Source organism: Rutidosis leptorrhynchoides, chromosome 9, assembly GCF_046630445.1.
Source record: "Rutidosis leptorrhynchoides isolate AG116_Rl617_1_P2 chromosome 9, CSIRO_AGI_Rlap_v1, whole genome shotgun sequence".
Lineage (NCBI taxonomy): Eukaryota > Viridiplantae > Streptophyta > Magnoliopsida > Asterales > Asteraceae > Rutidosis > Rutidosis leptorrhynchoides.
The window spans coordinates 199,273,947-199,290,995 of record NC_092341.1 but is presented as its reverse complement, the minus strand read 5'-3'; positions in this window follow the sequence as shown (position 1 = coordinate 199,290,995).

Genomic DNA, 17,049 nt, shown 5'->3' with positions numbered 1-17,049 from the left:
TTTCTTTGTATTATTTCTAGATAATATTAGTATACATAAAATACTACGACAGAGTTATACTCGGACGATTTCAAAATAAGTTTTCAAACGGGATAGAGCTAAGGAAATTATGGGTTATAGCTATGGAGGTTATGGGTATTGATCGAGGGTATTGCTCGTGAGGTCAACCTAACGTTTATCATTTTCGTTGTGTCTACGTACTTTCCTGCAATATTGAATCACAATATTGATACGTTCGTGAATCCGAGACAAACCCTGCACTTGTTCAGTGCCGTCATATACATAATTGCTATGAAATACAGTATTGTGAGTTTCATTTGCTCCCTTTTTAATTGCTTTTGCAATATATATTTTTGGGCTGAGAATACATGCGCTGTTTTATAAATGTTTTACGAAGTAGGCAAAAGTACTAAAACTAATTCTATGTGGGTTTAAACCAGAAATATACCCTTAGCTTGGTAACATTAAACTACTTGTCTATGTACGGTAAGTGCGAATCCTAAAGATAGATCTATTGGGCCTGACAAACCCCATCCTGACTATGGGATGCTTTAGTACTTCGAGGTTATTTTAAACACACCTGATCTGGTGTGCTTCAGAGGGTAAAACATGAATGTTAAGGTTTGTTACCGGGTGCCTACAACTTATAGAATACTTTTAAATACTTGCGAGTGTACGGATATTTATGGAAACTGAAATCTTGTGGTCTATTACTATTACAGAAATGATTGATTATGATAAACTAATGAACTCACCAACCTTTTGGTTGACACTTTAAAGCATGTTTATTCTCAGGTATTAAAGAAATCTTCTGCTGTGCCTTAGCTCATTTTAAGGATATTACCTGGAGTCATTCATGACATACTTTGAAAGATGTTGCATTCGAGTCGTTGAGTTCATCAAGATTAATATTAAGTCAATTATAGTTGGATGTAATATGAAATGGTATGCATGCCGTCAATTTTTGATGTAAAGAAAGTTTGTCTTTTAAAAACGAATGCAATGTTTGTAAAACGTATCATATAGAGGTCAAATACCTCGCGATGTAATCAACTATTGTGAATCATTTATAATGTATATGAACGGGTCCTTTCAGGTTCGGGCTTTTTTGCCATCCCTATTCATGTTTGACAATCCACAAAAGAATAACCCAACACCGAAACCCCACTCACTTTTATTGCTATTAGTCGGTTCCTGTTTGACAGCTAACACCCACGACAACAGCTAATTGATTATATTTTTGTTAGTTGTAGGGCCAAACCCTAATACCCACTTATTTCTATACTGTTTCTGATTTTCCTATCTATTTTCTATTTAAAACACGAACCCAAATTCACCAAACTCTATTTCATAAGGCTGTTGGGCCGTATTATTGGACTACCAAAAGTTAACCAAGTTTTTTTTTCCTTAAACTAGAATGGGCCGTATATATGTTTTTCTAATTGAGCCGAGGGATTTATAAATGATGATGAGTGATCGTATGATGATGTGATGATGAGTGAAGATGATATGATATGGATGTTATTGGATGATCATAATAGATAATGTGCTGTGAAATAAAAAAGGTTGATGATGGTATTGACTATTGAAGATGGTTACAGAAAATCGAGTTAAAACCATTTAGTGTAATAACTATATCCGAAAGTAAAACACAGTTCAATGGTTGAGAGTGTTTGGGGTTGAGTGGGAGGTCGTGGGTTCGAGTCCAGCATGGACTGTTATTTTTTTTTTGGACTCATTTTATTTGAGGTAGTCTTCAATTTTATGATTATTATAATTATTATTATTATTGTTATTATTATTATTATTGTTATTATTATTTTTATTAATTAAATTATTAGTATTATTATTGTTATCATTGTTATGCTAAGTATTGTTATTATTAACATTAATATTATGATTATGATTAACAATATAATTTTTATTATTATTATCATAAGTATTAGTAGTATCCTTATAATTAAAACCAATATTATTATTATTATTATTATTATTATTATTATTATTATTATTATTATTATTATTATTATTATTATTATTATTATTATTATTATTATTATTATCATCATCATTTTTAATGTAAGTAGTATTATTATTGAAACTAATTTTTTTATAAAAAAATATCATTTTTTATTATTAGAACTATCATTATTATTATTATTAGAATTATCATTATTTCTATCATTATTATTTTTATTATCATTTTTATTATTTCTAACACTAATATTATTATTTTTATCATCATTATTATTAGTATTATTAATATATCAAATAAAGATTTTCTATATAAAAATATATTATTTACATAAAACATAACTATATTAATATGTTTGTATTCAATATTAATTATCTATTTAATGTATATAAAAATAAATATAGTTAATTTAGTTATTAATGAAACGTACAAGTTACTAAAATAACAATTAATAATAATACCTAAATTTGTTCGATTACCATTATATGTGTTAATATATATATAAATGATATAGGTTCGTGAATCCGAGGCCAACCCTGCATTGTTCAGTTTCTTCATATGTATTTTTACTACAAAATACAGTATCGTGAGTTTCATTTGCTCCCTTTTTAAATGTTTTTGCAATAAATATTTTTGGGACTGAGAATACATGCGCTATTTTTATAACTGTTTTACGAAATAGACACAAGTAATTGAAACTACATTATATGGTTGAATGGATCGATCCCGAATATGTCCCTTTTAGCTTGGTAGCCTAAGAATTAGGGAATAGACCCCCTAATTGACGCGAATCCTAAAGATAGATCTATCGGGCCCAACAAGCCCCATTCTGGAATTTGGAATGCTTTAGTACTTCGATTTTATCATGTCCGATGGGTGTCCCGGAATGATGGGGATATTCTATATGCATCTTGTTAAGGTCGTTTACCAGGTGTTCAATCCATATGAATGATATTTTTGTCTCTATGCATGGGACGTATATTTATGAGAACTGAAAATGAAAACCTTGTGGTCTATTAAAGTGATGGAAATGATTATTTATGTTAAACTAATGAACTCACCAACCTTTTAGTTGACACTTTAAAGCATGTTTATTCTCAGGTATGAAAGAAATCTTCCGCTGTGCATTTACTCCTTTTAGAGACATTACTTGGAATCATTCATGACATATTTCAAAAGATGTTGCATTCGAGTCGTTGAGTTCAACAAGATTACTATTAAGTCATTTATAGTTTGGATAAATTATGAAAGGGTAGACATGCTTGTCAACTGTCGATGAAATGAAAGTTTGTCTTTTAAAACAAATGCAATGTTTGTAAAATGTATCATATAGAGGTCAAGTACCTCGCGATGAAATCAACTATTGTGAATCGTTTATAATGTATATGAACGGGTCCTTTCAGTTGGTATCAGAGCGGTGGTCTTAGCGAACCAGGTCTTGCATTAGTGTGTCTAACTGATAGTTGTTTAGATGCATTAGTGAGTCTGGACTTCGACCGTGTCTGCATGTCAAAAGTTTTGCTTATCATTTCGTGTCGAAAATTACCTGCTTATCATCCTTAAAGTCTTGACACATCTTACTGCATTGATTGCATGAATAGTGTATAAACAAGATTCGTATCTTAACGTATTTGTTAATTCATATTTTAGTGTATCTGTTACTATAAACTTTGCCTGACATATTCTGAAAATCCCTCCGTAATCTACGAAATCTTTTGCTTTATATATATAGAAATTCTATGTAATTAGAATACCATCCGATAGCTAAAAATCATTTCATATCAAAAAATCCTTTATTCAATCGTATGAAATGGAATTCGTCATTAGTTCAAGTCACTCGCATTTCGAAATGGAATTCCACTTAAGCTCCGAAAGCAGTGTGACTGGAATGGATCATGTAGTGACCCGAACTTTTCCATGTTTATATATATTAATTGAGATTGATATTTACATGACTAAATGTTTCTAACGTGTTAAGCAATCAAACTTGTTAAGACTTGATTAATTGAAATAGGTTTCATATAGATAATTGACCACCCAAGTTGACCGGTGATTCACGAACGTTAAAACTTGTCAAAACTATATGATGACATATATATGATTATATATGTAGTTAACATGATATTATGATAAGTAAGTATCTCATTAGGTATTTTAACAATGATTTATATACATAAAATTGTGGTTATTGAATTAAGAAACTCGAAATGATATATATAACGATTATCGTTATAACAACGTCTTACTAATTACATATGAATCATATTAAGATATTGTTACACTATGTTTAATCATGATAAATGATAAGTAAACATGTCATTATGTATATTAACAATGAACTACATATGTAAAAATAAGACTACTAACTTAAGGATTTCAAAACGAGACATATATGTAACGATTATCGTTGTAACGACATTTAAATGTATATATATCATATTAATATATATTTATATATCATAATATCATGATAATATAATTATTTAACATCTCATTAGATATAATAAACATTGGGTTAACAACATTTAACAAGATCGTTAACCTAATGGTTTCAAAACAACATTTACATGTAACGACTAACGATGACTTAACGACTCAGTTAAAATGTATATACATGTTGTGTTTTGATATGTATTCTTACACTTTTGAAAGACTTCAAGACACATATCAAAGTACTTCTACTTAACAAAAATGCTTACAATTACATCCTCGTTCAGTTTCATCAACAATTCTACTCGTATACACCAGTATTCGTACTCGTACAATACACAGCTTTTAGATGTATGTACTATTGGTATATACACTCCAATAATCAGCTCTTAGTAGACCATGTGATTCACCTAACACATGTGGGAACCATCATTTGGCAACTAGCATGAAATATCTCATAAAATTACAAAAATATGAGTAATCATTCATGACTTATTTACATGAAAATAAAATTACATATCCTTTATATCTAATCCATATACCAACGACCAAAAACACCTACAAACACTTTCATTCTTCAATTTTCTTCATCTAAGTGATCTCTCTTAAGTTCTATCTTCAAGTTCTAAGTGTTCCAAGCTTTCTAATCCATTCCAAGTAATCATCTAAGATCAAGGAACCTTTGTTATTTATAGTAGGTTATCTTTCTAATTCAAGGTAATATTCATATTCAAACTTTTATTCAATTTCTACAACTATAACAATCTTATTTCGAGTGAAAATCTTACTTGGACTGTTTTCGTGTCATGATGCTGCTTCAAGAACTTTCAAGCCATCCAAGGATCCTTTGAAGCTAGATCCATTTTTCTCATTTCCAGTAGTTTTATCCAGAAAACTTGAGGTAGTAATGATGTTCATAACATCATTCGATTCATACATATAAAGCTATCTTATTCGAAGGTTTAAACTTGTAATAACTAGAACATAGTTTAGTTAATTCTAAACTTGTTCGCAAACAAAAGTTAATCCTTCTAACTTGACTTTTAAAATCAACTAAACACATGTTCTATATCTATATGATATGCTAACTTAATGATTTAAAACCTGGAAACACGATGAACACCATAAAATCGGATATACGCCGTCGTAGTGAAACCGGGGGCTGTTTTGGTTTGGATAATTAAAAACTATGATAAACTTTGATTTAAAAGTTTTTCTTCTGGGAAAATGATTTTTCATATAAACATGAAACTATATCCAAAAATCAAGGTTAAACTCAAAGTGAAAGTATGTTTTCTAAAATGGTCATCTAGAAGTCGTTCTTTCGACTTAAATGACTACCTTTACAAAAACGACTTGTAACTTATATTTTTGACTATAAACTTATAATTTTTCTGTTTAGATTCATAAAATAGAGTTCAATATGAAACTATAGCAATTTGATTCACTCAAAACGGATTTAAAATGAAGAAGTTATGGGTAAAACAAGATTGGATATTTTTGATCTTTTTAGCTACGGGAAATGTTTAACAAATCTATAAAAATTATATCCTAGCTAACTTATATTGTATTATACATGTATTCTAATATATTATGTAATCTTGGGATACCATAGACACGTATGCAAATGTTTTGACATATCATATCGACTCATGAATATATATTATTTGGAACAACCATATACACTCTATATGCAGTAATGTTGGAGTTAGCTATACAGGGTTGAGGTTGATTCTAAAAATATATATACTTTGAGTTGTGATTTAGCTTGAGACGTGTATACACTGGGTCGTGGATTGATTCAAGATAATATATATCGATTTATTTCTGTACATCTAACTGTGGACAACTAGTTGTAGGTTATTAACGAGGACAGCTGACATAATACACTCAAATCTTTAAAACATAATAAAAATGGTTGTAATTATATTTTGATCATACTTTGATATATATATATATGTACATATTTGTATAGGTTCGTGAATCAATCCGTGACCAAGTCTTATTTCCGAGGAAGGAAATATTTGTGAAAGTGAGTTATAGTCCCACTTTTAAAATCTAATATTTTTGGGATGAGAATACATGCAGGTTTTATAAATGATTTACAAAATAGACACAAGTAAGTGAAACTACATTCTATGGTTGAATTATCGAAATCGAATATGCCCCTTTTTATTAAGTCTGGTAATCTAAGAATTAGGGAACAGACACCCTAATTGACGTGAATCCTAAAGATAGATCTATTGGGCCTAACAAACCCCATCCAAAGTACCGGATGCTTTAGTACTTTGAAATTTATATCATATCCGAAGGGTGTCCCGGAATGATGGGGATATTCTTATATATGCATCTTGTTAATGTCGGTTACCAGGTGTTCACCATATGAATGATTTTTATCTCTATGTATGGGATGTGTATTGAAATATGAAATCTTATGGTCTATTATTACGATTTGATATATATATATATAGGTTAAACCTATAACTCACCAACATTTTTGTTGACGTTTAAAGCATGTTTATTCTCAGGTGAATACTAAGAGCTTCCGCTGTTGCATACTAAAATAAGGACAAGATTTGGAGTCCATATGTGTATGATATTGTGTAAAAACTACATTCAAGAAACATATGTTGATGTAATATATTTCTATTGTAAACCATTATGTAATGGTCGTGTGTAAACAGTATATTTTAGATTATCATTATTTGATAATCTACGTAATGTTTTTAAAATCTTTATTGATAAAATAAAGGTTATGGTTGTTTTAAAAATAAATGCAGTCTTTGAAAAATGTCTCATATAGAGGTCAAAACCTCGCAACGAAATCAATTAATATGGTACGTTTATAATCAATATGAACGGGACATTTTAGTTGGTATCCGAGCGTTGGTCTTAGAGAACCAGAAAATTTGCATTAGTGTGTCTTATCGAGTTTGTTAGGATGCATTATTGAGTCTGGACTTTGACCGTGTTTTCTTTAAAAATGATTGCTTAACATTTTTGTTGGAAACTATATATTATTAACATGTAAATATTATGTGATATATTAATCTCTTAACATGTTTGATATTTTGTGATAGATGTCTACCGCTAGCACAAATCCCATTGACTCACCTAATAATAACGAAGAGTCGAATATATATTGGCAAGATTCACAAGTTTCCGAAGAACCGGAAGAAGAGGAAACGGAACCGGAAGAAGAGGAACCGGAAGAAGAGGAACCAGAAGAAGAGGAACTGGAAGAAGAAGAGGTTCCGGAGGGGGGAATAGTAGGAACCACAGAAAACCGGTCAAATAAAAGAAAATCCTCAACCAATGGACCAAAGTTAATAATAGTCAATGGTGTTTCCGCTAAGGAAGCAAAATATTGGGAAAATTACCAATTTTCCGATGAATCAGATCCTGATGAAGATTCCGATGATGTTATAGAAATTACCCCGACCCAATTTAATGAGGCAAAAGAAAATAATAAGGGAAAAGGCATCAAAATAGAGAAATCTAATTCCGACCCCGATGAACTTTATATGTACAGTCAACACCCGTATTTTCAATATCGTGACAATAACCCGGGAACCTCTAATCCACCAGGTTTTTCTAAACCAATGTGGAAAACGATGACTCGTATTAGAAGAACATCATATATCCCTAGAAGATTAGGAAAAAGAACCAAGTCCGAAGAAGAAGAAACCAGTGATTTAGATTAGAGGGGTGTGAGCATGTTGTGTAATAAATGTATTGTAGTGTGCTTGTACTTTTATGTTCTATGTAAAAATTGCTTGTATTATTTGTTTTTACGAATATAATCCTTGTCTATTTTACAGTATAAAAACAAAATGGACGTTAAAGGTAGACAACCGAATATTTTAGAAGACCTACCAGAGGATATGATTGAGGAAATCTTGTCTAGAGTCGGTCAGAATTCATCAGCACATTTAGTTATGGCGAAATTAACTTATCAAACATTTGAAAGACTTTCCAGAAATGCCTTAGTTTATAAAAGGCTTTCCTTTGATAGGTGGGGTATATCACATTGGGGAGACTTTAAGTTACGCCGTATTTTCTTTAAAGCGTTAAATGCGGGGAACCCAAATGCAATTTTACGCTACGGGTTAAGAACCTATTTTGAATCAACATATCCCAACATAGGATTTCGTGAATTAGAAAGAGCTTCTAACATGCAACATAAAGAAGCATGTTATGCTTACGGTTTAGTGATGTTCGCTTCTTACCAAAGTGAGAAAAAGAACATCGGATTGCAGCTTTTAAATAAAACTTTCCCACAAGTGACGGATTCAGTAGTTGGGGTGAGAAACAAGGTTTTTAGATTATTACGGGGCTGTTGGACATTACGAAACCCTCGTCCTTTTAACGACATTACAACATGATGCCTAGCTAACGGTCATAACGGTTATTTTCCATAAGACTAAGGATGGGAAGTCGTCTTAGTAAAACTAGAATGCATGACTTGTTTCTGGACTTATGAATTACGTGTCTTTATTTCCTTTGCTGAATAACTTGCGTATTAACTAGATTTATCTTCAAAACTGTCCTGTATCATAGTGTACTATATTTCATGTTATATGTAATATAGCGAAGTTGTAAGTTTGAAGAATATTTGTATGTGATATATTATTATAATCAGTTTTTCATATAGAATTGTAGTAGTTGAATTGTATATTAGCTGCTAAGTATGAACTTAACGGGTAGGTAGTACCCAAATTTAAACTTATAAAACGCTAATATTAAGAAAAAGCTTTTATAAATGAGTTCATATTATGCTACGAGATACTATTGACTACTCTTAATATTCTGTATGATTAAATTGTTTCATTTGACTATTTTGAAGGAAATGGCACCGACTACTCGACACACCTTGAATATGAGCGAAGAGGAATTTCGTACCTTTCTTGCTTCAAACATAGCCGCAGTACAGGCCGCGATACATACCAACAATAACTCTGAATCTAGCAATACAGCTAACGGCGCACGAAATCGTGTAGGATGCTCCTACAAGGAATTCACTGCCTGCAAACCTTCAGAATTTGATGGGATCGAAGGACCAATCGGATTGAAATGGTGGACCGAGAAAGTTGAATCGGTGTTTGCCATAAGTAAGTGTGCTGAAGGAGACAAAGTGAAGTACGCTATGCATACCTTCACAGGTATTGCGTTAACATGGTGGAATACCTATCCAGAGCAAGTGGGACAAGATGCTACTTACGCACTACCGTGGTCAGCATTCAAGCACTTGATGAACGAGAAGTACCGTCCCAGAACCGAGGTCAATAAGCTCAAGTCAGAACTTAGAGGGTTACGAACACAGGGATTCGATATTACTTCGTACGAAAGACGATTCACAGAATTGTGCCTATTGTGTCTGAGAGCGTTTGAAGATAAGGAAGAGAAGATCGACGCGTTTGTGAAAGGGTTACCGGAGAGAATTCAAGAAGATATAAGTTCACACGAGCCTGCCTCCATACAAAAGGCATGTAGAATGGCTCACAAACTAGTGAACCAGATTGAGGGAAGAATTAAAGAACAGGCGGCCGAAGAGGCCAACGTGAAGCTAGTCAAAAGAAAGTGGGAGGAAAATGGGGATAAGAGTCACCAATACAACAACAACTATCCCAACAATCGCAACATCAATCGCAACAACAACAAACAGCACAACAACAACAACAACAACAACAACTACAACAATCTGTAACATCCCAAATTAATTAAGGTATTATTTTATATAATTTAATTATCAAGTATTTGGATTGTATGATTTAAATTAAATAAATGGCAATAGTTAATGTTGTTAGTTAAGTTGAAAAAGGACTAGTGATGCAAAGTTAATTTAAGGACCTCTCTTATTATGATTTTGGTGGGGAGGGTAGAAAGTGCAATTGAGGCAAAGTTGTTTTAATAAAAGAGTAAAACACTGATAAATCATTATCAGTTGTAAAAAAAATAGCAGAGAGTGTATCCTTGTGTGTGTCTGTCGACATTTACAAGAGGAAGAAGAAGAAGCTTCAATTGAAAGGATTTTGTTCATGCAATTGAAAAATTGTGTAATCTAGTGTGCTCTAATCACTCTAGCAAGCTTTAAATCTTCAATCTCTTCTTCTTTATGCACAATTAGGGTTCTTGAATCCCTAAAGACAAGGTATGAATGTTTATGTCTAAGTATTACTATTATTGGGTGTTTGTGATGAGTCTTAAGCTTAAAAGTTATTGTATGTTGAAAATGTGCACACTTGAATGCTTTAAAACGAATTTGTTAATGATTTTGGAAGTTTGTTCATGTATGAACTTACATTTTGAGTGTATGGTGTGAATGTGGTGAAATTGGTGATGTTCTAGCTTAGAATCAAGTTATGCACACTAGGTGTTTGATGAAATGTCTCAATGAAATGTTTATGTGTTTTAGTTGAAAGTTATGAAGAAGGAAGTCTATACATGAATTGTTGTTATTGTTGTAAGTAATGGAATTTGAACAATTGATGATTTAGGGTTGCTAGTAATAGAAATGGGTTTATGCACATTTGATGTTTAATAGAATATTTTAAAGAATTGCATGTTATGATTATAAGAGATGAACTAGAGAATTTTGTGATTAAGGAAATGATGTTGGCATGATAATGTGGTTATATTGGAAAAGATGAGATTAAAATGCTATGTATGTAAGTGTTTGTGTGTATATTGGAGTAAATAGGGGGTTAAGTCAATGTATAAGTGTATGAATGTGTTGAAAGTTTGTGAAAGTTGTAATTTTGTTGAATTATGATATTGATTAGATTAGCTCATGTATAGGTGCTAATCAAGGCCAATGAGCTTCAAGTAACCAAGGAATTGCGTTTAATCAAGGTGAGTTTATAGGGGGTAAAATGGGCGGGTCAAGAGTGGCTTAGTGTTCTCGGATTGCATCCGTGCAAGAGAGTAACGACTAAGTGCACTTAGATAGATTATTAGGTTCGCCTAATAATTGTATCTATAGTTGATGTTTAGCTTAGGCAAGATTATTACATTGATAGTAATCTTGTCTATGGTATGGTTTAGCTTAGACACTTTGGGGTCTATGTGCATATGTATGATTAAAATGTGATTAAGTAGCTTAGGCATAAGAGTATGCCTATGTTTAGCTTAGACATGATTACTAGGTTCGGCCTAGTAAGTTATGTCTATGGTAAGTAAGATTCGGATCCGAAAGTAAGTAAGCAACCGTTAGGTTGAAAGACAAGTAATGTGATGGTTTTGCCGAATGTATTATGCTATATTATTCACCTATAACTCACTAAGTGTAAAAGCTTACCCCCGTGTTGTTTTATGTTTTTAGGAACGAAAGGTCATCGAGAAGGTAAAGAACCCATTTGAGGGTAGCGGAGCACTGGCATTAGAGTAAGTGGTAATGCAAGTCTCTTTTTGAATCAAGCTCTATTGGTACCGCTTATCAATGCCAAGTTTTATGTATTTGATGTTTATGCTTCTGCCAGGTTTTGGGACCAAACGATGTATTTGAAATGTGTAAACGCGTTATCTTGACTTAAAGGATGTTCGTAGTGTCAAATGATGTTAGAAACTGGTTTCATCAAGTTTACATACGCTTTATGACGATTTGATGTATTTTGAGTCAATGAATTGGTAAAATGTGGTTTTAGTTTTAAGTTGCATGTTTGTACCAGTTCGAGTGTTATGTCGCGCCGCGAAAATTCGTGTCGCGCCGCGGCATAAAACGTGTTTTGGTAACAGAAAGGCTGGTAAACATGAGATAAAATCCTTTTATATGTCGCGCCGCGACAGTAGGAGCCACGCTGCGGCAAATGCCTTGACCTGGGTAGACACCTATTTAAAAAAAAATATTCTTTCGTTTAAATGGCGTTAAAAGTTGGTATCAGAGCTGTGGTTTAAGGGACTTGGATAACTCACGATAGGGATTATCTAGGCTTAAACCATTGTTGTTAAAGGATAAGCGGTTTAAGACTTGCAGGAATGTTAAGGTTGAATGAGTGTGCCATGCTCCTTAGGATGAAATTGTTGACGAGACCTATAATGTAGTATTTAGGTTGTGGATGATTTGAACGAAGAGTCTAATACTCATTAGCCATGGGTCATGATAAACTAAGTGCGTAATAAGATGGGGTAATGACGACCGGCCATTGCCATTACTTCATTTTAGTATGCACGAACGTCTACTATGGTCATGATGAAATGAGTTAAGAATTCCTTCGGTTTTCTTGGTTATGGTAAGTGATGATGCAGGTATTTGAACTAATGAGTTGGATGTTTTGTTTCAGAATGGCTATCGTATCCCCAAACAGAGGTAATGATGAGGACGATGAGTACGTCCACACCCCGTCAATGGAGTCTATAGAAGGCTCACAAAATGAATCTGATGAGGTTACTATGGCAAACGATATTTCGGGACAAATAGGACAAGCTTTGATACAATACACCCCAACCCTTTTAGAGAAGATTAAGACATTGATTAATGATCAATTGGATGAAAAGTTAAAGACTTATATGACTAATAATCCTGCTTTAAGAGGAGAAGGGGGAAGTGGGGTAAGACAGGAAGAAGTAGAAGCCCCGAGAAGAAAAGATGATCGTTTTGAGTACAAAAATTTTGCAAATTGTCATCCACCGGAGTTTCTTGGTAAGGTTGATCCGATTGTTAGTCAAAGGTGGGTTGATGAGATAGAAGAAACTTTTATGTTATGTGAATGTCCTGAACACTTAAAGGTAATTTACGCGGCTCATCAAATGAAAGGAAGTAGTTATGAATGGTGGAATTTCATAGTTAAGTCATATGGGCGAGATGTGGCAACAAGTTTTTCGTGGGATAAGTTTCGTGAAATGTTTATGACTCAATTTGCTCCACCCGCCGAAGTTAGTAGGTTGAAATCCGAATTCATGAATATCGAGCATGGAAGTAAATCGGTGACCGAGTTTAATGCCGAGTTTAATGATAAGTCTCGTTTTTGCCCGGACTTTGTGTCAAGTCCTAAGTTGATGATGGATCACTATCACGAGAAGTTAAACCCCAAAATAAGTGAGTTTATCGATAAGGGCACGTATAAGACCTTAGCCGAAATGATGAATAGGGCTCTTGTGAGAGAACATGAACTTAGGAAGAAAGCCGCGTTTAAGCGGAAGTTAGATCAATATTCAAGGTCAACGCAAAGTATGAGCCCGAAGAAGGGTAAGTTTAATTCCGAATCTCCTCACAAATCAAAAGGGGGTTTCATGTCGGTAAAGGGTGCTGGTAAAGAAGTGAAGTCATGTAATAGGTGTGGTAAGAATCATGCGGGTGAGTTTAAAGCGGGTACTACCGATTGTTATTCATGTGGGAAGCCGGGTCATAGAGCCGCCGAGTGTCCTAAGAAGGGAAAACAATGTTACTATTGTTTTGAAAAGGGTCATTTTCAAGCCGAGTGTCCGGAGTATAAGAAGGACTTGGCAAGTGGTAGTGTTAAGAAAGAAGTTAAAACGGAACCAAAGACTAGTGATAGCCGACCAAGAGCCCGAGCTCATTAGATTACCGCACTTGAAGCGAAGGAGTCCCAAAATGTGGTGTCAGGTACCTTTATTGTAAACTCTTTACCTGCGCATGTTTTGTTTGATTCCGGTGCTACGCGGTCGTTTGTTTCTTATTCTTTTTGTAAACATTTTGACATGACCCCAAGTATGTTAGAACATCCTTTAGAGGTTGAGATAGCAGATAATAAAACATTTATGGTGTATAGTATCATTAAGGGATGTGAAATTACTTTAGATGATGAGAAGTTTGTTATAGATTTAATACCCATGCATATGGGAGAATTTCAAGTAATTGTGGGTATGGATTGGCTAGATGACAATGAAGGGATAATTTTGTGTCGTAAGAAAATTGTGTTAGTTCAATCACCAAGTGGAAAAGCTACATGGATTTATGGGGAACGGGCTAGGCGTGCTATCCCTATATGCACGTATGCTAGAGCTAAAAGATTTTTGTCTCATGGGTGTTGTGCGTTTTTGGCACATGTGGTAGATGATTTGAAGAAGGTTGTCGAAATAGGTGATGTACCGATAGTTAATGGGTTTCCGGATGTGTTTCTGAATGAGTTGCCCGGTGTACCTCCCGAACGAGAGGTAGAGTTTAGAATAGATTTGATTCGCGGAGCCACGCCAATTGCCAAAGCACCTTATCGATTAGCTCCGTCGAAAATGAGAGAAATGATGACTCAACTACAAGATTTGATAGATAAGGGTTTTATACGTCGTAGTAGTTCACCTTGGGGAGCTCCGATTTTGTTTGTGAAAAAGAAGGATGGGACAATGAGAATGTGTATAGATTATCGTGAATTGAATAAGGTCACTATTAAGACTAAATATCCATTGCCGAGGATATATGATTTATTTGATCAATTACAAGGTGCATGTTTCTTTTCAAAGATAGATCTAAGGTCGGGTTATCATCAATTAAATGTGAGGGAAGAAGATATCCCTAAAATGGCCTTTCGTACGAGGTATGGTCATTATGAATTCGTGGTTATGCCTTTTGGGTTAACTAATGCTCCGGCCGTGTTTATGGATTTGATGAATAGGGTTTGTCGACCGATGCTCGATAGGTTTGTGATTGTATTCATTGATGATATTTTGGTGTATTCTAAAGGGGAAGAGGAGCATGCGGTGCATTTACAACAAGTATTAGAGGCTTTAAGAAGAGAAAAGTTGTTTGCTAAGTTCTCTAAATGCGAATTTTGGCTTCGTGAAGTTCAATTTTTGGGACATGTTGATGGAATTCAACATAATAACAAGTTGCTTAATGTTAACTTAATCATGAAACCAATTCATTTAGAGTTGTAACAAGCGGAAGCATAATTATTAAGAAAACAAGTTTATATGTTAAACCATTTAATTGAATTCCATGTAATATCAAGTCTTGAAATTATGCTTACAAATTTAAGAACAAGAGGAGAAGATTTGCATTTACCTCCTCAAGCTAGTTGAGGGTTGTTTAACACAAGGAGATGATGAACAAGTGTGTTAAAGCTCCAAGCTTTTAATGCACCAACACCACCCTTGAGCTTAGTTATGTATTAGACACTTAATCACCTTTAAACTTAGCTTGGAACCCACTTCTCTTGCACCCTAAAAACTGGACAGCAGCTTAAGAAAAGATGAAGGTGAATGGAGTCTCAAAACAATGAAACCTCAAGAGGTGATACCCCAAACTTGTACCCAACACCTAGTGCTTTGGTTAGGATTTAATAACACTTGATTATCACTTGAAAAATCAAGCTTGGAACCCTCTTTTGCTGCTCAAAAATCACGGCCAGAAACAGCAGGTTTGGAGCAGTTTTGTCCTTGGTTATCTCACTAGAATATGTGTGTTTGCATGTTGTTTTAAGTCTCCAACAAGTCCTACCTCTACCTCCCATGCTCATAAGGAATTGTGCTACTTAAAAGCAACAAAAGACTAAGCATGAGTGGACTTCTTGGAGTCCCAAAATCTGCCCACTATGTGACTATTATAACATTATTGTAATTGTTTTATAAAACTAGTTAATACAATTACAAACTTGTTAAATAAAACATGCATTATTTATGTTACTTACATTTTATAAACCTTTTATAAAATATAACATAATATAATCATTTAAACCTATAAACAATTATATATAAATCATCCAAATAATTTATCTCAAGTGATAATACTTTAGAAAACCGATTTTCTAAATTTCAAGTGTCGCGTATTTATTTAACGATCCAACCGTTAAGATTAAATACTTATAAGGTGTTGGTAAGTTTGTTATTAGGTATGACCCGACTTGGATCATAACACATTAGCCACGTTAATTTAATATGTCTCTCGGGCATACGAAATACCTTCAATCTCCCACTTGCACGAGAAACATAAGAAATTAATGCAAGTGATGGATACAGCCTAACACACCGTCCATCACCCCTAATATGTTATGACTTTGTGCCATTCAATAACATCATTCCTTTCGAGTTCCCATCTCGAATATGATTAGGTGAATCTTTCATTATATCCTTTCATCCTAGATGTCATGTTAAATCCAAGAGATATAGAGTGATCACTCTCTTATAGATTTAACTTTATCAGGCCTTAGACATCTGACTCTCAACGAATAAGAGGGACAAATTCCATCTTGATTACATACGTCCTAGACACTACACTTCATACCATACCTGAAGTCTCCCTTATGAGCTACCATTTTCAGAATAGCGAAGGAAAGAATCAAGGCACAATATTTGGTGAATATCTTAACCCTATATGTATCTCAGGTCAGAGGATACATTGATATTCTCCTTTACTCAAGATTACATGTGATCAACCACAAAGGCTCCATACAGTAAATCTTGAGAGCGGGTCTTCCAATATTTGTATCCCACAAATATTTATGAACCTTGGTAGCAACCTTGCCCCACATTCAGTCCGTGAATGTTTACCAATCCAAGTTCATAATAGTCTAAACCTCACATTCATTCCCACAAATGTGATCGACTATGGAATTTAGAATAATAGCTTATTCATGGATAAAAATATGCAAAATAGGAACATGACTCAAATAAATAAACACCATAGTTATATTAATGAGTTTGAACCACTTCGTTCCGTTACAATACTTAAAACAGATCATGACCAATCACTA